Source organism: Mustela lutreola, chromosome 6 (genome assembly GCF_030435805.1).
Source record: "Mustela lutreola isolate mMusLut2 chromosome 6, mMusLut2.pri, whole genome shotgun sequence".
Taxonomy (NCBI): domain Eukaryota; kingdom Metazoa; phylum Chordata; class Mammalia; order Carnivora; family Mustelidae; genus Mustela; species Mustela lutreola.
The window spans coordinates 64,203,174-64,229,798 of NC_081295.1; the positions used below are offsets into that span (position 1 = coordinate 64,203,174).

Sequence of the window (26,625 nt, forward strand, 5' to 3'; positions counted from 1 at the left end):
ACACATCTTGGGACATTGCTGGTGGCCCTGACACTTGGGTCTGGTTGACTTGTCGTGGGGTTTTAAGACCCGCTAGGAGCCTCTGCTTGTAACATTTCTTACAAAGCTTTCTGTCTGAGGCTTCCATTTTTTGGCATCTGTAAAACAAATGTATGATGTGTGCCTTGAGGCCTGTAAGTAAAAAAAAACCACATCCCTCTTATCTCTGTTCTGAGAAGGAGGTCAAGTTACAGGTCCTATGAGAAGGGAACTTCTTGGTTCCTGTTCTTGCTGAGGCTGAGGCTTCAACTGCTAAACCACCCCAGAGGTACACGATGGGTCTAACCAAGGGGTCACCCTGGCAGCCTGTGTGCAAAGCAGGTAACTCCACTGCACTTCAGTGATTTGTGAGCTGAAGAAGCCATTCCTTTGTGGCAGTGAAGGGAGAAGGGGCGGGAAGCCAGAGAGCAGATGAGGAGACGGAGCTGGGAGGGAGTCTTGGTGGTGGCAGAGGCCTGTTTGGGCTGGGGTTCCGAGGACAGTAAGTGGCTGAGAAGGAAGTGTGGCTGGCTGCCTGCATTCTGCTTTGAACCTTTATACTCCTCATTCCCCTCTCTCATGACTTCCTCTCACTGCTTTTTCTGCTTTCGTATGTCATGTTCTCAGCCACTTAAAGATTGTTATTATTTGTTCTCTAGGGAGGGTGAGAGGCAAGCAAACCTTTCTTGCTCCACCTAAAGACTCTGTGTTCTTGCCTGGACAGCTAAGAAGGCTCAGGGGTTACTCATGCCGTGTGTTACCACCTTCAGGTTCTCTGTGGGGAGAGATGGTGGGAAGGGTGCGAACTTGGTCAGAAAATGCAAGCCTTACTGGCTATGTGTTTGAAAGGGGCTCTGTTACCTGCCCCAGGCCCTGGGAACCTGAGATTACACTGTGCTTGGTTCCTTACTTCTCCTTGACCTGGTACAAGGTTCTACACTGGGATGAAGCCTCTTGACCCTGAAGTCAGTCTCAAGATGTAGAAGAAAAAAAAAATCACTCATATTTCAGTTTTATGAGGGGTTTTAGAAAGTTCTAAGCCAACAACTGATTTTTTGTTGTTGTTGTTATTGTTTTTGTGTTTATTTTTTTTTTCCTACAAAAGGAGATTGAGTTTCAGAGAAAGTACCGTCACATAAGGTTAAGCAGGTTTGTCACTGCTCAATTCTAGGGGATTCCAGTTGCACTGTTGTCATTATAGACTTTTTTTGCTTTGTTTTTTCTTTCCCCTGTCGGTAGTACAGTGTCTTGAGGAAAGGATGATTGTCCTTGGTGTGCATGAGGACACTGTGGGGATTAGCAGCTGTGTTGCTCCAGGAAAAAAAATGATTTATTCAGAGAATAATAAGAAGGAAAACATTCCTTACACACTGCCATTCTACTTGCCTGGTTGAAGCCTTTCAAACTATGATTTACTGAGAATTTTCTACATAGGTACTGTTATCATCCCTATTTCACACATTGGGAAAATGAGATGCAAAGAGACCAAGCAATTTTCTAAAGGTGGCAGAACAAGTAAATGACAAAACCATAATTTGAACCTAAATAGTCTGGCTCTAGTGCCTACATGCATAATCACCTCAGTTATCAAGACCATATCTTTATTTTAGTAAGGACATTATCAACCCAGAGAAACCTCTGGTGGACTAATTTGAGGAAATATGGATAATCACCTATGATTCCTGCCTTATTCTAAGTTACCCAGAAAACAGAATAGAATAGGCATGTATGGCATGGCTGTATCTCTTACCCTCAACCCCTTACTTTTAGCTCTAGACTTGGTCTTGGTTTGCATGTTTCATAGGTCTGGCCACAGCATCAGAGAATATAGCAGTTTTTCCATTATACTCAGTTTTCTTTTAATGATGGACATAATAGTTACATTTAAACAATTATTTACAATGTACCTTCACATTTATTTATGCCTTTGAACATCATAACAACCTAGGTATGGAAAGCATTATTATACCATTTTATAAACAGGAAACCAAAATTCAGAAAAATTTCCCAAGGGATAGAGGTGGAGATTATTCTCAATCTGGGTGTCCCGGCTCTGAATTCTATGTTCTTTATACTACGTTCTATCAGGATACCTATATTGATGTGTATATGTTACCCAACTCTGTAAGTATTTTAAATTTTCTTTTGATTGAAAACTGTGATTTTGAAAAGCGCTTTGCTGAATACAAGTGAGGATTTCTGTGTGAGTTTTGTCAGGTTTGCTAGGGTAACAAAGATCCAGTCTATGGGGATATATTGAGGACACTGGCTTTGGGGTGACTTGACGTTACTGCCATCAGGACTCTCTAGGAAATGAAATGTCCCACTCTATCTATTCATTGATTTTATGTGCTTATATGATCATTTCCCAAAACTTCAAGACTCATTATTTTATGGACTGGGTAGGACCTTTGTGAAATTTCCCCTATTTTCTCTCAAGGCATTTCAGGTTACTCACTAGCCTTTGCATTGACTTTTGTGATTTCATATACAGTGGTCTCAACAGCACAGAAAGAAATTTCCACAGAGGAAGCCCTCAGTAATAGGGCAAACACCTGCAATGCCCAGGCATGCGAGTGACTAAGCCATCAAGGTGTGTTTCAAATCCAGTCTTCAACCAGGAACTTAAAACTCCCTGTAGACTTTCAAATCTGCTAGGTCGGCATCCCCCTCCAGTCTGCTACAGATATGTTCATCAAGGAGCTGGAAGGCACAACACTGGAAAGCACATATGTTCTTAGGAATAAAAAAGCAAATTTTATGACCTTCCCAGTTTAGAAGTGACTTGGTCATTAATTGATCTCCCCCTCTCATCCCTCTCAATTTTATGGAATGCCCTTGTCCGCCTACTTTTGTCTCGCATCTATCCACATATTCCTGAAGAAATAAAAAATGCCATGTAGTCCTTTTATAACTTCATTTCTTCTCTGAGACTTAATTGGGATGCAACTCACTGGTACTCTAATAGAAGGTATCTGAAGAAACTTCCAGAGTATTCAGGAAATGCTGTTTTAGTAACTAAAAAATTATAGTAATGCAGCATTATTTAAGTGTTTTTAGCTTGAAGTGATTTATACTTCATCATAAATATACATTCATCATAAAAAAGCATATTTCTTCTCTGACAAGGATGCCTCTTTGTGACCCACAGTCAATCATTTAAGCTATCTCCCTCCAACTTCCTCCACTACCAAAAGAAAAAAAAAAAGGTGCCAGGCATGTCAATTGATTTTGTGATAAGGAAGGTGACCGAGTTCTTATTTATAATATATCCTGAATATCAAAAGCCATATATATGTACATATATAATATATACACAACAAAATTAGTAACATTCGGTAGCATTTGGTGTAACCTATCAAATTAGTGACCTTGAATTACTATGACTCATCCCCTGTATTATACTCAATAAAGTCATTCTCAAAAATGAAAGTAACATAAAATAAAGCATTGACCCAACATTTTGACCACACAGCAAACTGAAAGAGGACTAAAGGAAAAATGTGGTTTCAGTAGACACAAAATAACCAAAGGGCAATCTTCAGGAAGACATTCTGAGTGCCTCTGAGACTCCACTTTCCCGGACAGCCCCACTTTGCCCAACTTATGCAAGTTCTATGAGGTGAACCAGCTCTCTGCTCAGGCAGGCAGAAAACCCTGAGGAGGTTTGGGTGGGAAATCTTTGGAGGAAAAGAAGCGCCAGTGACCAGGAAAGGAATGATTTTAGGAATCGGATATGCTAAGGGGAGGAGCAAATGCCTTGGGGCAAAATGCTTTTTTTTAAATTTTTACTTCTTCAGAACTTACTTGTCATGACGGATGATGATGGATGGTCCCTGAGCTCAGTCATGCTCCTCATGGAACAGGACACATTGTAAAAATGCATCTCAGAAAACATCTTTCTTCAAAAAGCAGCTTTGAACCCTAGAACACATTTAGCATGGTAAGTGAAAATAAACAAAACAAGACGTTCGATAGAAGCCCTGTGACCCACTGTTAAAGGAACCAAAACCCACAAGCACAAGACACGAGTCACTATGAGGCAAACAACAGTTTGTTGGTGAGCTCAGAGGCTATTCTTGGGCAGTTACAGTTGGACCACTGCCCACTGCTGTGACTGACCCAGTGCGCTGAATGCCTGCTCTAGTCATGAATGGGGTAAGCAGGTGGGTGTGCACACATGTTTGCTTTTTGCATCAATTCCAACTCCTTCCTCATCTTTTAGGGTAGGAATGAGAAAGAGGCTACGAAGGGTTACTGAAACTCTCCCCCCATGCACACGCACACAAACACACACATAGAGTAAATTTAGAGAGTCAGCAGGGAAAAAATGTTGTAGACTTGTTAAAATCCAAGAGACTTTTGTGTGGAGAAGAATGTTCATTCCCATTTACACTTTGTTGAAAGTTTAATTTATTAATCTTCTGTATTTATTTAAAATTAACTTTTAAAAGCAAGTGGCACTCCTTTAAATATTTACATACTTCTTGTACAAATAATAAAAAAATATAACTCCCTAGGGGCACCTTGGTGGTGCAGTCTGTTAAGTATCCAACCCTTGGTTTTAGCTCAGGTCCTGATCTCAGGGTCATGAGATTGAGCCCAGCATCAGGCTCCACATTTAGCGTGGAGTCTGCTTGAGATTCTGGCTGTCTCGCCCAGTCTAAAATAAATAGATCTTAAAAAAACATTTAAAAATATAACTCCTTAGGGACGCCTGGGTGGCTCAGTTGGTTAAGCGGCTGCCTTCGGCTCAGGTCATGATCCCAGCGTCCTGGGATCGAGTCCCACATCGGGCTCCTTGCTCGGCAGGGAGCCTGCTTCTCCCTCTGCCTCTAGCCTGCCACTCTGTCTGCCTGTGCTTGCGCTCTGTATCTCTCTCTATATATATAACAAATAAATAAAAATCTTTAAAAATATATATATATATATATAACTCCTTAAACTGCTATACATTGATTTTAAACTTAAATGTATCTGAAATCATACATAAAGTATGTCAGATTTCTTTAATAACTCTCTGTAATAGGCTCCATTTTGAACACCCAAGGATTTCAGGTCCTAATTCCTAAAACCTAAATGTTACCTTGTAAGGAAAAAGGATCTTTGCTGATTTGATTGAGTGTCTTGATATGGGGAAATTATTATGGATTATATGACGAGACCTCAATCCAATCACAAGCGTCCTTATGAAAGATAGTGGGAGATCACAGAGACACGCAGAAGAGGAGGAACCCATGTGACCACAGAAGCAGAAATTGGAGCAATGTGTTCCTAATGTGGTCCCCCCGTGTCAAGGAATGCTTGCAATCTCCAGAAGGTGGAGGAGGCAGGGTATCGATTTTCTCATAGAGCTCCTGGAGCAACCAAACCTTGATTTTGGACTTCTGCCCTCTTCCAGAGCTATGAGCAAATAAATTTCTTTTGTTTGAAGCTACCAAGCTTGTGGCAGTTTGTCATGCAGACACGGGAAATTAATATGCTATTAAACACATTAAGAAGCAAACAAAACAACATAAAGTGTCACTGTGATTACAAAACCCTTCAAAAATCTTCTCAATTATTCTTGATTAAAAAGTGCAATAGATTTTACTTTGCTTCTTAATTTTTTCTTTTTAGGCTTTCCCTAAGTCTACCTACCTAGGTTTTTAGCAATTATACTGTCCCAAGTATAAAGATTTTCAGATCAGCTGAATCTTCCTTAACTTGGGTGGGTTATTGGACCTGGTTGTACAGGCCAAGGTGATTCAAACCTGAGCCACTATTCAGACTGAGGCTTTTCTGTGATAGTGCTCTCTGGTTTCATCACAGGATTTTACTCACCTTTCCTACTACATTTAGTTTTTTGGTTTTTGCTTTTGCAACTTGAGGCCTTTAAGATCTTATGGCCTATGACTGTAACATAGTGACCTCATCTGTAGAATAATTATATATGTCTTACTGCTAGTTAATTATACCAGTAAGGAAAATATAGCAGAATCATTTTCTTGGATGGTCAAGTAGCTCTCTTTTTAATGATCTTAGAATGCCCTTCTTGAGATAGATTCTGAACTGATTTTTATACATGCCTCCTTGCTCTCAACTGTTTCTGCTTAGTGGTTATATAAGACCAGAGGCAGTGAATGGCTCTTCCTGTCACTAATACAACTCCTGGCCTCCCTGGACAATGTGCTCACCCACAGTTGTCTCCCCCTGGTCCTCACTGCACTTCTATGAAGTCACTAAAGGTGTAAGCATGTTCCACCACAAACAAGAGTGAGGGCATTGGGTCTATGACAGGAGGGCTTTCCACCCTCCTCATCCTGGTGTGTTGACTCTGCTTGTGTCCTTTGCTTCATGAATCATAGATGTCATGCTCCAGATGTTGTTCAGGAGGAATTGTAAAGATGGACAACTGCCCCTGTGGCTACCCATCCATCATGAAGGAAAAGCTTTCCCAGAATGTGCTCCCTCAACAAAACCTTCCACGTTTCCTCTCGAGGGCCGAAAACAAGTCATAGGAACTCCTGGTGTCAGAGGAGACTGGGGGCAGGTGTTTAGAATTTCTAGTCTCTACTAGAGTGAGGCAAACAAGGGGGAAGTGTTGGGAAGGGTGATTGATTAACCAGCCTCTCACCTGCCACACAAATTCTGTGTGCACATTTGCTTTATGCTTCTCTCTATAGATAGACCTCCTTTTTCTGCTTCACCATATACATATATATATATATATATGTATATATATATATATATATATATATATATATATATATATATATATACATGTGTGTGTGTGTGTGTGGCTAAAAATGTCTACGTTAGCTCTAGAGAACCTCCCAACCCAGGGGCCTCTTTCTCAATTTCTCAATTTCTTCTACAAGATTCACTATCCTCTTGGGCTCTGCCTTGGAAAGTGTTATTGGAAGTCTCTTAAACATGTCTTTACCATTCTCCATGTAAAGCTTGACCATAGGAGGGACCAAATTTCACCACCAGCTATCTTATTTGTATTAAGTATCCTGTCTTATTCTCTCTGAATCTCCTCCACTGGCTGTTCACTGGTAAATCTTCATTTCCTTTTTGGGTAAAAAGGGAGATCAATCGACTGTCATTCCTACTATTCTGTGAAAGTTAGTGCAAATTCCAAATATGGTTCTTGATCACTGAAGTTTAGCTCTTAGAATTCCTTGGAACCCATTGATTTCTCTCAACAAATCTGGTACTTACAAATAAAAAGTCCTTTGGCTTTCAGATGGTTGTGCCTATTCTTCATTAAAGAAACACAGTTGCAATTTTTACAGACATCTTTCTTTTAGGCTGGTTGTTTTCCCTGACAGCAGCTCATATGGAAAGTAGCATTGCTATTTGAAAAGTATGGGAAAGTGTAGGATAAAAGCAACCAAGAGCACACAGGTCAATGCAAAACACTGTTCTCCCATTCACACACTCAGTCACATTACCTTACATGTGTTTCATGTATGCTAACCTCTTCTATCTGCATAAATAAGGAGGTCCCCGATGGCAGCATGGGGATCTTACCAGAACAGAATTGACGAATTTCCCTTAAATCAGTTTATCATTATCAATGCCAGGCCAGCTTGGATATCATTAGATGTGTCAAGAAAAATAAAACTCTGAGGGACCTCTCTCTCTTTCTATTCTTTCTGGAAGAAAGGATTTTAACTATACCATCACAAGATGTGAACCTGTAAAGCAACCTTTTATCTAGAATCAAGGACTATGTGCTATAAGGGTTTTGTCGATTTGAAAACCATGGTTCTGATATTGCAACTGAAACATCATTTGTTTCTATCAGGTTTTGCTGACCACAGAGAACTTATAGTTTTTACTGATCCAATCCTTGTCTATCAATAGAAGTAGTTTAAGGGGTACCTGGGTGGCTCATTTGGTTAAGTGTCTGCCTTAAGTCTGGGTCATGATCCTAGGGTCTTCAGATCGAACCCTGCATCAGGCTCCCTGTTCAGTGGGGAGTTTGCTTCTGCCTTTCCACCCTCACTTGCGTCCACTCTCTCTCTCTCTCTCTAGCTTAAATAAATATATAAAGTCTTATAAAAAATATAATTTATAAGCCATTTAAATAAAAGTTTTCAAGATCTACTTTCATGAAAAACAGCGAGTATCACTTGTTATTAGTATTAATTTTTTTTTCTATTTGGTAAAACCGAATTTGACATTTTACATCATGCAAGTCTCCATTACAGTTTATAGAAATATTCTCTCCCGGGAGTAGTCCTAATCTCCAGACTGTATGTCCAGCTGTCCACTTGGCATCTCCACTTGCATGTCGGACCATCTTGACACCAACCATTCCAATCTTCCTCTTTATCATCATAGTAATAGGACTACCATTCTGCCTGTGGCTCAAGTCTAATAGTTAGGAATCAGTCCTGATCTCTTTAGCTTCCTTATATCCATTCTTTGGGAAGTCCTGTTAGCTCTAACTCCAAAATATATGCTCAATCCAACCACATATCACCCATTCTACTGCTAGCAGGCTAGGCCCAGAAGCTACTGTGCCTTAGCAGAACTGTTCCAGCAGTCTCCTAATTGGTCTGCTTAGTTTCATACTCTCTCCACCCATGGATCCTCCCCTTCTTTTTTCATAATCACACAGAATGCTTTTTTAATTAATTTAAAATCTTTTTTAAAAGATTTTATTTATTTATTTGACAGAGAGAGAAAGAGGCAGAGAGACAGGCAGAGAGAGGTGGGGAAGCAGGCTCCCTGCTGAGCAGAGAGCCCAATATGGGGATCGATCCCAGGACGCCGAGACCATGACCCGAACCAAAGGCAGAGGCTTTAACCCACTGAACCACCCAGGCGCCCCCAGAATGCTCTTTTTAAAGATTGTATTTAATCATATCACTCCCTCATTTAAATCTCTCTCATAATCTCCCATTGCAATTAAAATAGAATCTAAATTCTGTTGGAGCCCAAGGGCTTCCCTGAGCTGGTCCCACCAATGCCTTGGACCTAATCTTATACCCCTCTTCCCATCACTCACGGCCTTCTCTTTATCTATGGAAAATGCACAATTTGTTCTAGTTTCATAGTGCTCTCTTTTCTTTGTCATTTCCTTTGGTTAGAATGCTCTGTCCAAAGATCTCGGCCTACTCTAGCTTCCTTTATCATCATCCAAGACTCAGAGACAATGCCACCTCTTCAGAATACCCTTCCTGACTACTTAGCTACAGTGACTAGCCTTTGCTGCAAGGCACTCTCTACACTTTGACTATTTTTAATAGGGAATATCACTACCTGAATCTCTCCTTATCTCTTCCTAACTCCCTCCCTGTCTTCTCTCTTTACTTCTTCTTTTCCTACTTGTTTTTTGGCTATTTGCCCTATCACAGCATAAAGGTCACTAAGATAAAGATTTCTCTGATTTCCCACCGTAATCCTAGCCCCTAGAATAGTTCCTGATTCATTGTAGGTGCTCAATTAATAAATGCCACTTATTGAGTGGCTTCTGTATACTGGGCACTGTAGTAGGTTCATTAGATATTTATGCCTATTTCTCAAAACAAGCTTTTGAAGATTTAAGTGTACATAACTTAAAGCACAGAAAGGTTATGTGACATAGCTAATTAATGTTAAACTAAGCTGAATCCAGAAGATTGATTTCAAAATCCATGGGTTTTTAATGTTTGTTTGTTTTTATTCAATATTGCTTCACTCTACTTGATTTTCAGGCTCTGCATTTGTGATCAAGCATCACTGTGTTTGTTTTTCATATTTGATTTTGCCAAATAATTGCCTTTTTACAGTTATTGATATCTAGTGTCATTTTTGCTAAATTGATATTAAAAAGCTCACTCAGCTTTTAGATTATTTTCCTTCATAGGTATAAGGCAATTTTTAATCAAATATAATGAAACTGATGTGAATTAGTATCATGGAAATGAGTTTTTTCTGAGACCTTAGTAGATACTGATAGTGGTAATTCGTAGTTTTTTCTTCCTTAATCGATTTCTTTGCGGCTGGCTCTTTTACTGTCATTACATCAGCTTGTATGTTTGCTTCCCCCTTACTCCATGTAGCTTTTAATTTTCTATTTCAGTTTACACAGAACATCAATTTATAGACCTCAGATCCTTTTTTAAAATGGGTGTGGGTAGTGAGAGGGGGCGGAAGTATAAACCAAAATAAATGCATGCATTTGGAAAAGTCCTTGCAATTCACTGACGTCATTCTGTACATCTTAAAGCTGAACAAGGAGAGTGGGAGAAGCTTGTGATGAGTCAGGAGGACAGCAAGCCCTGGGCTGACTGCATGGAGGGCAAATATTCCTGATTTGGGTTTCACGTCCTGGCTGTATTTTTATACCTTTCATGGTGGAGCAAATCCAGACGCTAGTGGGAATTACCCAAGATCCATGTCAAAAAGTGCAGATGTATGTCCATCGGCCTTCCCCCATCACTCTCTTTGCCTTCAGATACCAACAGACTCCCCAGAATCTTCTCAGTTTACCCATCCCTGTCATAAGCTGGTGGATGATACCTGGGAATCCAGGCTCCCAGCTGCTCCCAGGTGCCTGAATTAGTTGTTGTATCTCTTAGGGGTCAAGGGGACCAGAGAATAGAGAAAGAGGAAATATGGAAGACCTAAGACTTACTCATTAGTTTGAAAAAAAAGTAGGAGACCACACCATGGGCTCCTGAAATAGCCCCTACTACAACTTCCTTATCTTACAACGGATCCTGTCCCTTTGCCATTCTTCTGTCTTTATGGTCAGCCTCTTGGCACCAGCTCACATTCTCCTTTACCTGTGCTTCCTGAGTACTACCTTTGTCCTTCTACCGTCTACCTCTTACCTTCTCAGGTAGTACCTGAGTACTACCTTCTGTGTATTACCTTTGTCCTGCCTCATCTCACTCACACATCAACCTGCCCTGACCCTCTAAGGTTCCTGTTGCTCAGGGGCTGAGTATCTCTGGCCTTGTCTTCTTCTGTGAGGGCATGAAAAGAGATCAGTCTGCCCATCTGCACTTTTTCACTGAAATCCACCTTCCCTTTTATACATGCCATTCCTATCCTGACCATTTGGCTTTAAAAAGATAAAAATTAGTTTTCTAACATCAACAGCACTCATGCACCCCCCAGTCAGCAAATGTTAGAGATCTGCTGAGATTTTAGTGTCTGTCGCCAAGAAATTTTATTTCATGCATAATGTATTGTGCAAAAAGAAAGTGGGGTGTTCCTGCACCTGCACTTTACAGTTTCGGAGCCTCAAGAAGTTAAAGTTTACCTGTACTTGTTGATGCTCAGTCCACACTGAAAGAAAGTCTGCACCATTCAAAATTGCTCCCAACCATAAAATTCTGCTTAAAGATGTTTTTCTTTTTTAATCGAGGTAGTTAGGTCACATAATAATCTTACAAAAATGTTTAATAACTTTTGTTATGATTTATTAAAAGTAAAGTTTAATATGCATTAATCTGCTCATTAATCTCCAAGTTTAGGTGAATAATTACCATCTCTATGCACTAACTTGAAATTTTATAATTTTTTAGTTCCAAAAGGAGAAAAATAAACCAAGTTGTTAAAAAGTTAAGGGTAATGTAAACTTCACCCCAATTAAATTATTTTCAGTATTTCTAGACGTTTTAGGTGACAGACTTTTAAAAAAATAAACATTACAAAAGTATAGTTTTATATTTCATAAATCTTAACATTCTTATAGTATAATAATATTATCAATATTGGGTGATTGGAAGCAACATATTTGTTATGTAAAACAAGACTGTATTTCTCAGAGTAATTTCTTTATTGAACATAAATATAATTTTTCCCCAACAATTCCAGAGCATATTCTGGCAGGTTAGCCTGCTTTTTGTCATACTCTTATGAGTATTTTCCAAGGACAGTAAATATACCTTGAAAACATGATTTGTGATGACTATATGCTATTTGATTAAATGCTGTTCCATGATTTTATTGCTGTCTCATGAGATTTTGGTTGGTTCTTATTTTTTCACATTTAAAAATTAGCATTATGGTTTCTTGATTTATTGAGAAAAACTTGTTTTTCCCTGACCTGGAAGGGTAACAATCAAGTTAAGGCTAAGTTTAAATATCTGCTGCTGGATGCTTCAGTCCTTCGGTATTTGTCTTGTGGATGGCATGAGGAGTTTTTGGCTTTAAGTTTCCTGACAGCTTTGGTCTACTGCTTCTTTTCTTCCTGACTGATACCCTGACGACCTGACCACAACTGGGCCAGGATAGATAAGAAACAGGCCCAGTTAGGCTCCAAGTGGCCAAGACCAAGCTGGAGGTGAGGTTCAGCCTGTCTTCTTGACTATTCTTTAGCTCTGGACCTTTTTTTCCCATTGGATAGCTGGCTTCCCACTTCTTCCTTAGATCAGTCCTCATCTGATACTATAGTGTGATGGCTTCGTTTCTTTTACTTCTAGTAGCTGCATAGACAAATCTGATATTGTGATTTACAATAAGATGTAGATGTTTGGTCTTTGACCCCATTCCAGGCACGGAGCTCCTAAAACCCCTGGAATTTTTTAAGTGGTAAGAGAAATAGAGTTGTCTTTTGTTATGTTAATGAGGGGGCTGGTTGTCTGGAGACAACCAAGTAATTAGAAGGGTGGAACACAGTCCTACTGGCCCTGACTTACAGGGAGGGGAAAGGGGCTTGAAATTGAGCTCAGTCACCAATGGCCAATAATTTACTCAACCATGCCTATGTAATGAAGCCTTCATAAAAATTCAGAAGGACATGGCTCAGAGACCTTCAGTGCTGGTGAACACATGGAGATTTGGGGAGAGCGGTACACCTGGAGAGTTCATGGAAGCTCACAACCTTCCCGCATACCTTGCCCTATGCATCTCTTCCATCTGTCTGTTCCTGAGTTACACTGTTTTATAATAAGCCAGTAGTCTAGTAAGTAAAATGTTTCTGAATTCTGTGAACTGCTCTTGCAAAGTAATTGAACTCAAGGATGAGGCTGTTAAAATCTCCAATCGATGGCCATTTGGGCTAAAACACATATGACAAGCTGGCTGGCAGTTGGCATTTGAGTGGGCGAAGGGCAAGATCTTGTAGAACCCAACCTTTAACTTGTGCGATCTGACATCATCTCCCGGTAGACAGTATGAGACTTGAGTGGGATTGTAGGACACCTACTTGGTGTCAGAGAATTATTTGGTGGTAGGGGGAAGAAACCCACACACTTTAATTAGTGGGAATCAGAGTCTTAACAACCTAGACTTGTTTCAATACTACAGTCCATGTTGGGCTTTTACATTCCATCCCCAGAACCAGATCCTGACCTGGTAGCTGGGTCCTGCTTTCTGCCAAGGAGATCCTTAATACCCACAAGCCCTGTCTGCCTCCCAGACCTGGAGGGCTGTTCCTTCACACACTGTAATTGACTCCTGGATGCTAAACTCAATGTTTTTGGTTTTTTCTCCAAATGTCCTTTTTTTGAAAAGCAGAGCTCTCTTCCAATGTCTGCAACTGCATCCTTTCTCTAAGTGCTTGTCCCACGCGGGTGACGAGGATCAGCTTCTCCTGTGAGTCATCACCCCCTTCTGATCCTGGCTCCTCTTTACTCTGTTGGCCTGTGACTCTGCCTCTCTGTGCCTCTTCTGCATCTTTATGTGGAGATAATAATAGTCCTTACCTCATAGAGTTGTGAGATGTAATAAATTAATGTGTACAAAGCTTAGAATGCTGCCACAGAAGTGTTTAATACGTCTTAGCTTTATTATCTTGGAAAATTTCTCCCCAAGCTCTGTTAGCACCAGTGATGAAATTCAGGCTGCTCTTTCCTCGGAGTCCCTACTGCAGGGATGGACAAAGGCAGGTGGGAGAAAGGTCTCCGGCTGCGGCTGCTTCTTTGTCTAGGACACTGCAAATGGCCTAACAGTCCTCCTGCCAAATTCAGAGCCAGTGGTCAATTGGGCTTCCCTTTTATCTTATTTGAAGCAACTTAATAAAAAGAAATACTCAGAAATACTTCTGAACTGTACACAATGGGACTGTAATGGGTATTTGCTAACGGGAAAATTAAGCGTGTACAAAGGGCTTGCTTTGAGCTGTATCTCTTTAGTTGCACGTTCCAAACTCAATGTGAGGTAAGAGGAGGCTGGAAAACGTATGTCAAAATTCAGTATATTATGTAAGTCTCAAGAGGTCGACCACACAAAAAGGAATGCTGACAAGTTCATAGAAACAGAGTAGAATGGTGGTTGCCAGGGTCTGGGGAGGGATGAGAAGTGGAGGTAAATGGAGAGATATTGGTCAAAGGGTAACAACTTTTAGTTTTAAGATGATTAAGTTCTGGGGTTAAATAATTTCTGTGGTGACTATAGTTAGCAATACTGTAGTGTAAATACCTAAAAATTTGCTAAGAGAGGGCTTAAATGTTCTCACCACACAGAAAAAAAAAATGTAACACTGTGAGATGAAGGATGTATTAATCTTACTGTGGTCATCAGTCGGCAACATTTATGTGTATTATATCATAATACTGACTACTTGCTCTTATACATTATATGTCCGTTATATCCCACTAAAGCTGGGGGAGAAAAAGGCATGCTGGGAATCCTTCACAGGTGGGCCAGCAACTTGTGATCAAATTTCCAAATTTATTGGTGGCAAAATCAGTTTACTTCTGCAATGTCAGTTAATGAGCACACTGAACCAAGCCCGGTCGATGATGTTGAGGAGAGCAGGTGAATGTGTTGTAAGAGGTCAGAGTCATAGCTGAAGATGATGCACTGAAAACTAGGATGGCCTCTTCTCTGAGACATGTGAAAATTTGTCTTGTGACCCTGGAGGAAGTTATCAGCAGGGCAGTGTACTGTTATCTTCACAGTCACATCTCCATATTGAAAGAGGACAAAAAGAACAAGAAGGGATGGTTTTAATAGAGACACTATGCTGAGTGTCAGCTGGTTCCGTAGTAATCGTTTCTGACTTGTTTCACTTTCTTTCGAGCCTATGAGTCCTTCATATGTGTGCCTAAAATTCTTGTGCTGAATGAGAAAAAAATAATAATAAGGTTGTCACTGGAAGATTCTAAAAATGGACAGGAAAGATCTTTCAAGATCAAGGCATATGAAGCCTGATTAGAAGTCCCACAATGCAGGTGACCAGCGTTGGAAATGACAAGGAAGCGTGTCAAGTGGAAAAAATAACTGGTTAATTCCAATCTTCCCTTTGTGCCAGGTCTGAGGCATCACCAGAAATAGCAGCAGTGGGTCCTGGAAGCTGTGGCTGTCATTCGAATGGGACATAAACACGGGCGGAAGCAGGGATGAGGCGGCCGGTTATGCTTCATCCCTTCCAGCCCCCCCTTACGCACACAGGAAGTCACAGCCAGGACTGTCATCTCTTCGGACAAAGGATGATGATGTAAAAAGAGCCCGAAATGTAAAGATGGCAAATACTCACCCTTACGTCATGGAAACTGCCTGCCTGACCCTTAATCATGTTCATTCTTTTGAACCTGAACATCTCATTCTGTAATTTCCTTCTATTCCCTGGGAATGAGACACGCTTTCTTTTTCCCCAGCTTGGCCCCGCAAGAGTTATTTTAGAAGGCTCCTAAATCCAGTTTAAACGTGAAAAAAGGGAAGGTCTTTGAAAGATATATTCTTGTTTGGTGTCCTTTCTTTCCTTTCTTACAAAAATAAAAGGCTTCAAGGTAAGCTAAACAATGGACTTAAATGTTGCTTTGAGATCCTGCTTGTTCTGATAATATAAAAGTTGGCTCCTCTTGTGTCCTCACTTCCGTGTTGATGTTTGCATATGCAACACATTAAAATTGTTGGTCTTTGTTAACTATTCTTATGCATAATTTCTTCAACCGCTTTTTTAAAACTTGATTTTCTCTTACATTTGGAACATAATTCACTAACACCAAATAAATTAATAATAAATGGAAGGTTTTGAAGCTTTCTTCATAAATATCATTAAATTTTTTTAAAATTGCTTTTTCTATATATGCCCCTTTTTAGGATTTTCAGAATTCTTTTACAATAGTTGCCTTTGATAGAGCATTCAAAGCAGTAGCATCTAATATATTTTTAACATCTGAGTTCTTGCAGAGTAATTTTCTGGATTATTTCCTTTTCATTCCTTTGACAACTTAATGCAGGCAGCCCTTGCTTTGTGCATGCTTTGTTAACTGAAACTCATTTGTATCAGAGCCATGCAAAGTGAGAGCTGTTATATGTTTGTTTGCCGTTTTAAGGTCATCAGGATTCAAACCTCACTTTTGGGAGACCAGCATGTCTTGGTATTATGATAGCAGTGTCATTTTTCTCTAAAATTATTGGAAATGATTTAGATTGCCTTCAACAGGTATATATTTCCTCTGTTAGTACCAGCCTCTGGCTACTTTCCTAGTGCAGGACAAACACAAAGGGCTCTCTGTGCAGTTCAGAGTTCCCATCAAGGGGTTCAGCTAAAATTCCCGTCCTTGGCCAAATTCTTCCCAGTGTTCATGAAAAGAGCATGGAGAGTTTCCTCCGTGACCCACAGTCTTGTGGGTTCCCAGCCACTGACATGGTAGCCAGCTACTGCCGAGGGGCCCAGTGAACCTGTGCCACTGCCTCCAAACACTCCTTACCAGTAACCTGCCACCCATGCCAGCGTGCCCCGCTCTCTTGCCCCTACTTCACTCCCTAGTTTTCATGCCCTTGGCAGTTTATTCAAATGGAAGATAGTATTAGTGTGTACCTCATAGGGTTGTTTCAAGGGTGCAATTAAATGCCTACAATGCACTTTGCATTTTGCTAACACACAGTAAATATTCAGTGAGTGTTAGCAGTTATTACTGCCCTATAGAAGATAATTCTGAGGCTTGAACACATTCTCTTATAAGACATTAACTTTCACTTTTCAAGAGCAATTCGAAACTTCCATTCTAATCTGATCCAGGCCACTGTATTAGTTTTCTGCAGCTGCTGTAACAAATTACCATACATTTGGTGGCTTAAAATAGCACCATTGATTATCTCACAGTACTGGAGATCAGAAGTCCTACAGTCCAGGAGCCACTTAGGGCTGCATTCCTCCAGGAGGCTCAAGGGGAGAATCCATTTCCTTGCCTTGTCCAGCTCCTAGAGGTTGTGGCATTCCTTGGCTCGTGGCCCCTTCTTTCATCTTCAAAGCCAGCAGTACAGCATCTTCACATCTTCTCCCCTCTCTCTCTGTGGACTGTCTCCATGATTGTATCTTCTTCTGTGACCTTGACACTCCTGCTTTTCTCTTCTCAGGAACCTCATCATTACATTGGGCCAACCCTGACAGTCCATGATAATCTCCCCATCTCTCTATCTTGAGATCACAGGTGTAGGGAATTAGGATGTAGATATATGGGGGTCTGTTACTCCATCTACCACTGCCACTTTTAAGGCTTCATTTGATTTCTCATCTTTAATAAAAAACAAATTCTAGGTGACATTGATGTTTTGAAATCAGCCAATTCAACTCTCAAATCTATTCATTCCTAGGGTTGTTTACATGTTACCATGTATCAGAAATATCCAGACAAAAACTTTGGCAGACATTCTGATTTGGCTGATCCATCACCCATTTCTAACACTTTCCTCTCTTTACTGCCTCTATTCTAAAGCCCTTACTTCTTTGGAATGGCCACGTGGCACAATTTTTTTCCAATGAGATAAAAGTAAAAATCTTACGTGAATTTTGAGAACCTTTGCTTACATCATTAAAAAGGACATACATACATCCTCCCTTTTATTGGATGCAGACCTGGATAACTGGAGCTTCAGCAGCCTTCTTGTAATCATGAGGAAAAGGCTGGGCCAAGGAATCACAAAGACATTGGCTCTACCATTGCTGAATTACTGAAACAACTTCATTAACCTCCCTAGCAACTTCTGTTACGTTACAATGAGTAAACTCATATTTGTTCGAGCCACTGTATTTAGATTCCCTGTTATTCATAACTGACTAAGTATAATTATAGTTCAAAAAATTACCTAGTCTAACCATAAATGCCTCATCCCTCCGAAGCTATACAGAGGACTGACAAGAGTGGGAATAAACACTAATAATAATATAATGAATAATGAACTTACATGATTATATGACAATTTTTAGACTTCTTAATGGAAAACCCCTCTTTTGAGTCAAGTCAATAACTAAACAGAACCAGAAATAAATTGTTGACTAATGTAAGCTGGCCAAGAAGATCTTGCCAAATATTTTTCTTTTTAAAAGTATTTCCATTTTTATATTTAATCTTAGCTCCTGCTTGCCTTTAAATGTCTTATTTCTATAATAAAAAACAATTTTCTGCCTCTGTTTACACTAGACTTGGTTTACTTCTTTTCTCACCATTGTTTTTCTTGGGTCATTGAGTTTTGTTTCTTTCAGTTCTGAAATGCCAAGGTTCTGTATCACTGAAGAAGCAAAAACCTTTGTTTTTAAAGGCTAAAATTCTTCTCTCACAGGGGCTTTCCAAAAGAACTGAATGGCGTACTCAGGAGTGCAAATTATAGGGAAACCCCTTAGTTTCTCTCATCTCCCAACAGCAGCCAATTTTCTATGAAGCATTGACTACAGACTCAAAAAAGATATGTGCACATCTTCTGACCTTGGAAGGCTCTTAAAATGGGCCAGAAGGATGAGTGGTCAGTAGCATGGATGTAGGATCATGTGGAATTCAGGTTGCTTAGTGAGAACCGGAAAAAGCCTAGAAGATAAGAGAGGTGTTCAGTTGTCAGCCCATTTTGGCAGAAGCTTTAATCTTTAGAGAAAAGTCTACAGTTCTATCTAAAACACATTGATTAAATTATGAGAACTGCTCCCAATGTAATTCTCACAATGCCTGAAAACTCATGGAAAATTTTGTAATTTCAGGTATTTCAGCCTCATGTGTAGTAGGAACACTTCATAAATATTCATATATATATGCATATATATATGTATGGACATACATATCTTTAACATTTTAAACAATTTTAATTTAATTTAAACAATGTTTAAATTTAACAATTTAAACATCTTTAAATTTTAAGATGTTGATTTTTATAAAGCACTATCAATTTAAATTCAGCTTTTGTGTGCATAAGAAAAAAGGCACGTCACATTGAATGGACCAACTAATTCTCATACAGACTAATTTCAGGGAGACTTAAAGTATGCAAAGCAAGAATTTTAGTCTTTGAAGGAAAATGGTTCTTTGGGTTCCTTGGGAGAGATCTAAGTTCAGATTCTTCATTTTGAATGAGAAGAATGTGAGCTATGGTGATGGGGGTGGGGTATCGAGGGGCTGCTAGAGAGAAATGCCAAGAAAATTAGGAGAAAGGAAAGATCAGATCATAACTTGATTGATATTTACAACAAATGTAAAACTTGGTTATCTTCAGAGAACAATAGAATTTCCTGTATAAATTTTACTTATCCTGGCCCATTTGAAGATAAACAGGGCTTGCCCTTGGCAATATTATAAAAAGATGAAAACCTTTTATAGCTCATGGGAAAACACCCAGGAAAATCAGGAATGTGTTTAGGTTCTAAATTACAATTAAGTTATAGTGTGACAGGAGCATGTTGTTTAAGCTTCCTGGTCTACAATATTCTTTTTTGCAAAATTAGCACAATAGACTCTTGATCTCTCACAAAATATCTGAGCCACTAGAAGCACAGGGACATACTTCTTTGGGATTATCCAGTGAGTCGTGGGCTGGAGTGAGATGGGGGAGTTCCCCTCATTGTAGCAGAGTGGTCTTAGGGCTTTGGCTGCTGAAATGCCATCTCTGGGCTGAGTGGGCAGTAGCGCTGGAGTCAGGAGCTGGCACCAGACTCCCATCAGCAATGTTCACGCTCCTTAATGACAGTCCCCCAGGCAAAGGGGCTGATGAGGAGTGAGAGAAAAACTGACCTAAGACCACAAAGACTAGCAGAGGCTGAAAACAGGTGAAAAACTTCACTTTCCAGTCTGCACAGCAAGGACAGGTGGTGAAAGCTGAGTAGTCCGTTTATCTCTGCCTTCAAGCCTTAACCTCCTGCTTATCCCGTCTTCATGGTCCATTCTGAGATAATAGTAAGCACTGTTAACCTGACTGAGTCTCCCAAGTGACAGAGCAGTGTGTAAGAAGAGTTTTGAGATGACAAAGTGACCAAAAGCTGAGACAATATAACAAATTGAAAGTAGGGGAGGAAAATCTGCATACGCAAAGAGAATGAATTGGAAAATAGTGAAAGGAATTGTGGAGAACAAAGATTTATCAGAAAACCCAGGCTGACCAGTGTCCTGTGCCATGCAATCAACAACGATCCCATGCTCTTTACTTATAAATGAATAGACTTGAGGAGGATCCTTTAGAACCTAACCCAATCAGAAGAACAGGAGCTTTTGTTCTCATTCCAAAATGGCATTTTTAAAATGTAGGTCACAACTCAGCAGGGTGCCATAATATCAATTAGTGGGTCACAAGTAGCAAGTTTTCTCTTACTAGAAGAGGAAATAACAGATTACTCCAGGCAGAGTCAGTTATGTGGAACTTGCGCACATGCATGCTGTGACATAATGTAAAATGTATTTTTTACTATGGAAAGCTGTGAATAAAAATTTCAAAAAAAAAAAAATCCTAGTGTGACATTAGGTGAAGCTTCCAGAAATTTGGGGGCAAATTTTGCATTATGGGTTGAATCGTGTTCCTTAAAAATATATGTAGAAGTCCTAACCCCCAAGACGGGTGCACATGACCTTATTTAATACAGTGTCTTTGCAGACCTAGTATAGGCTGATACAGTAGGGGACAATTGAAACAAAACGGGAATTTCACATTTGATTGTGGGCAATTCATTCTGGAAGAAACACTCAGTGAATGCGTAAAATGGCACTAGCAGAACTGAACTGTGTAAGAAAACCCAAAATACATGCCCATACCTCAGACACCTAGCCCAGCTACATCAGTTCACCACGTATTATGAGCCACACCCATCCATGTCTGTCATTACGACTTAAGCCAACTGATTTCAGAAAACTTTCCTTCCACGACTCCACATGAACTCACAAGCTAGAACCCCTTCACAGGCAAAGTTCACTGTTGGCAAGGTAAAGGACCACATATATTATAATAGTGACGCATGCATTTTCCATTTAATAAGTGTGAAACTGTGCTGCTGTTTTTATCAGGTTCTCTTTTTCTCTTCTTTTTTTACAGGTCACTGATGACGTTTTTGAGTTTTGTGCCCCAATCACATTTTTCATATAAACTCTGTGGTTGTCACTGTGGGGTTTTGCAGGGCACAGTGATGTTTGAGAATACCGCCTCGCGTGATAGTAGATCTGAGTGTATGGTATTTAAAACTGTGATTCTGGTTGAGATCACGAAGTGAGTGAGTGCAGATACAGAAGAGGCCAAGGGTTGAGTCCAGGGGCACCTCAACCTTAACAGATAGAGAGGAGTAGTCAGCAAAGGAATCATCCAAACAGACAGGAGGAAACTTAAGAGACATGCTGTTTTAGAAGCCAAGTGTGGACAGCGTTGGAAGGAAGTCTTAATCAATTGCATCAGGTGCCACAGAAAGATCAAGAGGGAGAAGACTGAGGGACAAGTCCCCACTGAATTTAGTAACTGCTGAATTTAGTAATTTGGTGGCATGGTGGGGATAAGCCTACTTGGAAAGAACACATTTTTTTCATGAAATTAATATTATTTGATTTTAATGCAAGTCTTTTTCATGTAAGTTCTGTCATTAACATACACATTTAATCTTGTATTGCATCATAAAGATCAAGTTCTGCTTATAATTTTAAAATATGGTTATGGAGTCCCTCCTACACGTCTGACAGTGGGATAGAGGCATTGTGTTTAAAGGAGCAGATTCCAGAATGGAGACAGACTTCTTTGTAAATTCTGGTTTCACCACTTACTAGTTGCTTGAAGTAAGCCTCACTCCTCAGATTTCCAAAGTAAAGTTAATATTCTATTTTACCCTATCTTAATGTCAGGATTGGGTAAGTAAAGTGCTTAGCATAGCATCTGACACATAGGATGCCTCGTAAAGGTTATTAATATTCTTTACAATGATAGATATAATATTTGGCTTTGAATTTCCAGTGGAGTTTGGGAGATAAGGCATAAAAAGTTAAATAAGCATAAATAGGTATAGCCAAAGTGACAAGGAAAGTGATACTTAAAATGGGACCGAAAGGTGGAAGAGCAGTGAGAAGGGTCCCCTGAGTTTACATGCATCTGCTACTCTGTGATGTTATAGCCACATGTACTTGGTTGGTTCTCATCCCATACCATGAGGAAGCACTCTCCCCAGTGCATGGGTGAGAAGACTGATGCTCTAGGAGGCTCATATCTTCCTCCAGGTCCCCAGTTGTCAGGTAGCTGGAGATGGAGTGGGTTTTCTCATCTCCCAAATCCAAGCTTGTGGTGACAGAGCAGAGCAGCAGAGAGGTATGGGGCTATCTCTTCACTCTCTGCCCTATGCAAATGCTAATAAGACAGCTAAACCAAACCAAACCAAACCTGTGGCATACAAAGCTTCATTTTCGCCTGATATCTCATCTAAAGAACTACACTGAAAAACAAACCCAAGAGAAGCTAGTTACATATTCTGACCCTGGACTTTTTCTCCTTCAGGTTGGTTTAAACATGTGGCAGAGCAGGGTTCTAGGGAAGGCATGGATGGACAGGTGGGAATGAGTAGTAAGTGCATATCAAGGGGTGGTTACAGGAAACAAACACTTTGGTGTCTATTACCCAACCTGTCAGGTCCACAAGTTCACTCCTCAGTGGACTGTGCACCTGCCATCACGGATCCTGTGCGGTTCCTGTTGTGGTAATTAATGGAGGACAGGCATTTGGGCTTTAGGATGTCTCCATGCTAGCTGAGCCTCTCATTCAAGTTGGTAGGATATAGGCAACTGGTGTCCTGCACAGTATGGTTTGAGAATGGCTTATATCACTCTCCTCCAGCTGGCCAGTAAGGGTTCTTAAAGTGTTTCCTTGAACAGACAGGAGGGCCTAATTGGAAAAGAAATGCTGTGCTGCTGGGCATCATGTTAGCTAATTGTGAAGCCCTAGCAGACACACTCAGTCTTCTCATCTACTCTTGGTGGGTAAAGGCCACGACCTTGAAAGATAAACCTAGGACAGATAAGTTTTAATGGGCTGGAAGAAAATGAAACATGAGGCTTTGTAGAGCTCTGTCGGACTTAGAAAGAGAGCCTTGATGAAGAGGTGTACTAGTTTTCCAAGGCTGTCATAACAAATTACCACGACAGAAATGTATTCCTTTAGAGTTCTGGAGGAGGCTAAAAGACTGAGATCAGATGTTGGCAGGGTTGAGTCCTTCTGGGAGTTCTGAGAAAGAATCTGTTCCATGCTTCTCTCCTATCTGTTGGTGGCTGCTGGCAATCTTTTTTTTTTTTTTTTTTTTTTTGTCCTATAGACATTTCTCTTCAATCTCTGCCTCCATATTCCAAAGTTGTTTTTCATGAATCTCTTTCTCTGTGTCTCTTCCTCTCTTCTTACAAGGACATCAGTTATATTGGATTAAAGTCTCATCTTCTCTAGTAGGACCTGATCTTAACCATTAGTTACATCTGCAAAAACCCTATTTCCAAATAAGGTAACTTCTGAGGTTTCAGGAAGGACATAAATTTTGGGAGGACACTCTCCAGCCCTGTACAAGAGGGGAGCATAAAACCATTAGGCATCATTGTTTGTGACAGAAGAGTGGGGAAAGGAGAGGAAGAGTGTCTGAAGGAAGGCTTGGAAGGATGCAGAATACCGGTCAAGTAGGCAGGATTACAATAGGAAGCACATGTGCCAAATGGGGTAGTTGAGATTTTAAAGAAGGAACCATTTATAATAAGTGGCAGGGTTAAGTAAAAACAAGCAAACAAACAAGAGGGTGGTGACTAACTCTGGAGCCAGCAAGAGCAGGATGCCATTTTCACATGCCCTTTCACCGCCCCTTCCTCCCACCACCACAGAGAGGACTTCCGCTTGAGCTTCTACCAGCTTCTCTGTCACTGACCTGTTCTGTGATGCCTCTTCTGGTCTGTCCTGGGGCTTCTCTGATACAGAGACGTGGGTTGCCTGACATTCAGGCATGCACAATATTTGATGGGCCAGTTAGTGCCAGTGCCCCACCCTTGAAGAAGGGGTAATGAAAGCTGGTTGATGAACACTTTTTGATTTCTTCCCTAGCTGGCTGTTGTGTGATTGTATTCTCTAAGATCCCTCAGAAGATTCTGAGGGATTGAGCACCAGTTGACAACAGCAGTGGCCAATTCAAGAACTCATCCTTGTTTGGGGGTTTATTTCCTTCTCTTTCCCTCCCTCTGCCTCTCACACGTGTTCCCTGAGATAAGTTCCAAAATAAACCACATATACACAGCCTTCACTTCAGGCTCTCCTTTAGGGAAACCCGGGCTAAGCAGCTATTCTCAGCCAGCAGATTCAAGAGGATTAAGGGATTTCCGGGAGAGAGTGAGAGAGAAAGGGGGTGGAGAGGAAGGGGAGAGGAGGAAATAACATGGGAGGGGGAGAAGGAGGAGGTGGGGAGATAGAGAAAGAGAGCTGAAGATAAAATGAACTTCAACCTTCTGAGGAGGAATGTAGTCACTGCCAACCCTCAGGCTAGTGGACAGGTGCGAGGAAAAATACACAGCCCCAGTACAATCTCCTCCCACCCGCCGTCCTCTGCCAGAGCCTTCTATGGCTGAACCAATTCCCAGAGGGTGAGGAAGGGTTAACCTTCATGCAGTTCATAGAGACCAGCCTCCCAGGGCACAGACTAGGTGAGAAGGATAGAAAGTAGAACAGGAAGCGAAAAGAATTGCTAGCACAACCACATTTACCCATACAGCAGTTTTCCCTTTTTTTTTTTTTTTTTTAATTTCTTTTCAGCTTAACAGTATTCATTGTTTTTGCACCACACCCAGAGCTCCATGCAATATGTGCCCTCCCTAATACCCACCACCTGGCTCCCCCAACCTCCCAACCCCTGCCCCTTCAAAACCCTCAGATTGTTTTTCAGAGTCCACAGTCTCTCATGGTTCATCTCCCCTCCCAATTTCCCTCAACTCCCTTCTCCTCTCCATCTCCCCATGTCCTCTTTGTTATTTGTTATGCTCTGCAAATAAGTGAAACCATATGATAATTGACTCTCTCTGCTTGACTTATTTCACTCAGCATAATCTCTTCCAGTCCCGTCCATGTTGCTACAAAAGTTGGGTATCCATCCTTTCTGATGGAGGCATAATACTCCATAGTGTATATGGACCACATCTTCCTTATCCATTCGTCCGTTGAAGGGCATCTTGGTTCTTTCCACAGTTTGGTGATCATGGCCATTGCTGCTATAAACATTGGGGTACAGATTTTTCTATCCTGCTAGAATTGACTACACTATTGACATGCTTCACAGGGCTATCTTTTCAAAGTGGGAACCTTGTCTAAGTGAGGTTGTTCTTGCAACCACACAGAAATAACTTGCTGGCTACACATTATTAATATTATTTTTTTTATCACCATTGAGTATAACCATCCTAGTAAACTCAGCTATCATCTGGATTAAGCAGTTTAGGATATGAAGACAAATGTGGACATGCATTTAGAACTTGCCCTAGTTCAAATCCCAGTGCTGCTACTGACAAAAATGATGCCCTTGAGCAAGTTTCCTTCTCCCTCTGATTCTCAGTTTTCTCATCTGCAAATGGGATTAGAATATCAACCCCCACTTCACAAAATTTTTGTGAGGATTCAGTGAGAGAAGATATTGTAAATGGTGGCTATTTTTTTTTCTAGTACTGCTCTCTTAATTACTGCCCATTTATTATTGCCTCAAGTTTCTACTTATCTCCATAGAGATGTATGCTATTAACACATTCATATAGAATAGGATTAACCATCTCAGAAATCTAAAAATTTCTCTAGATATTTGAAGATTCCTCTTAAAATTATAGTTGGATGAACTGTAATACTTTCTCTCTCTCTTGTTGCTCTCAACTGTATAAAATATCCTGCAGCTCATCTTAAGTGACAGGTGAAGTAGTTGGTCTTCAACTGCATTCAGACTTCAATGGTCTTTCAATTGGGTTTAAATTAAAATCGACTGTGATGAAGTAATTTATGCTTAGACTCTGGCCATTGCTGCCTGATTGCTGATGGTGATGAATCACGAGGGAAGGGCCTACATTTATGTGCTGTTGGAGCTTTTCACTTAACCTCTGAGTCTGCCAGGCTTCAGGCACGTTTACTGGCAAATGACCTCTGTTTGGAAGCCTGGCAGGAGGGACTTCTTGCCACAGGGCTCATCCTCTTCTGTATTAAAAAGATATTGTGAGAATCTATGACTTTCATGTTAAGGAGAGAATGTGCTCTGTCTCAGGTGTAATTCATCTTAAAGCTAAAAATGTGTGGTTCTGTGAAATATATTTAGTTATTTTTCTCTTATCCTTTGAGGAAAATCTACCCATTTCTTTTGAAGTAGTGGTGCTATATAAAGGAAGTGTGTCGTTCTTGCCTTATAAACAATTCTCATTTTTTTTCTCTTTCCTAAAATAGGATTTTTTTTTTTTTTAGTGTGAATGAAGAGAGAAGAAAAAGAATTTAATGAAAGAGAAACATGAATACAAA

General features: G+C 40.4%; 1 long non-coding RNA gene across 1 annotated transcript; it reads left to right on the forward strand.

Moving 5' to 3' along the window:
* The first annotated feature begins 226 nt into the window (after positions 1 to 226).
* On the forward strand, positions 227 to 15,506 carry LOC131833153 (uncharacterized). The gene is made up of 3 exons (XR_009354343.1): positions 227 to 360; positions 3,819 to 3,961; positions 15,206 to 15,506. It is a non-coding gene; the product is annotated as an uncharacterized LOC131833153 (long non-coding RNA).
* The last annotated feature ends 11,119 nt before the right edge of the window (positions 15,507 to 26,625 follow it).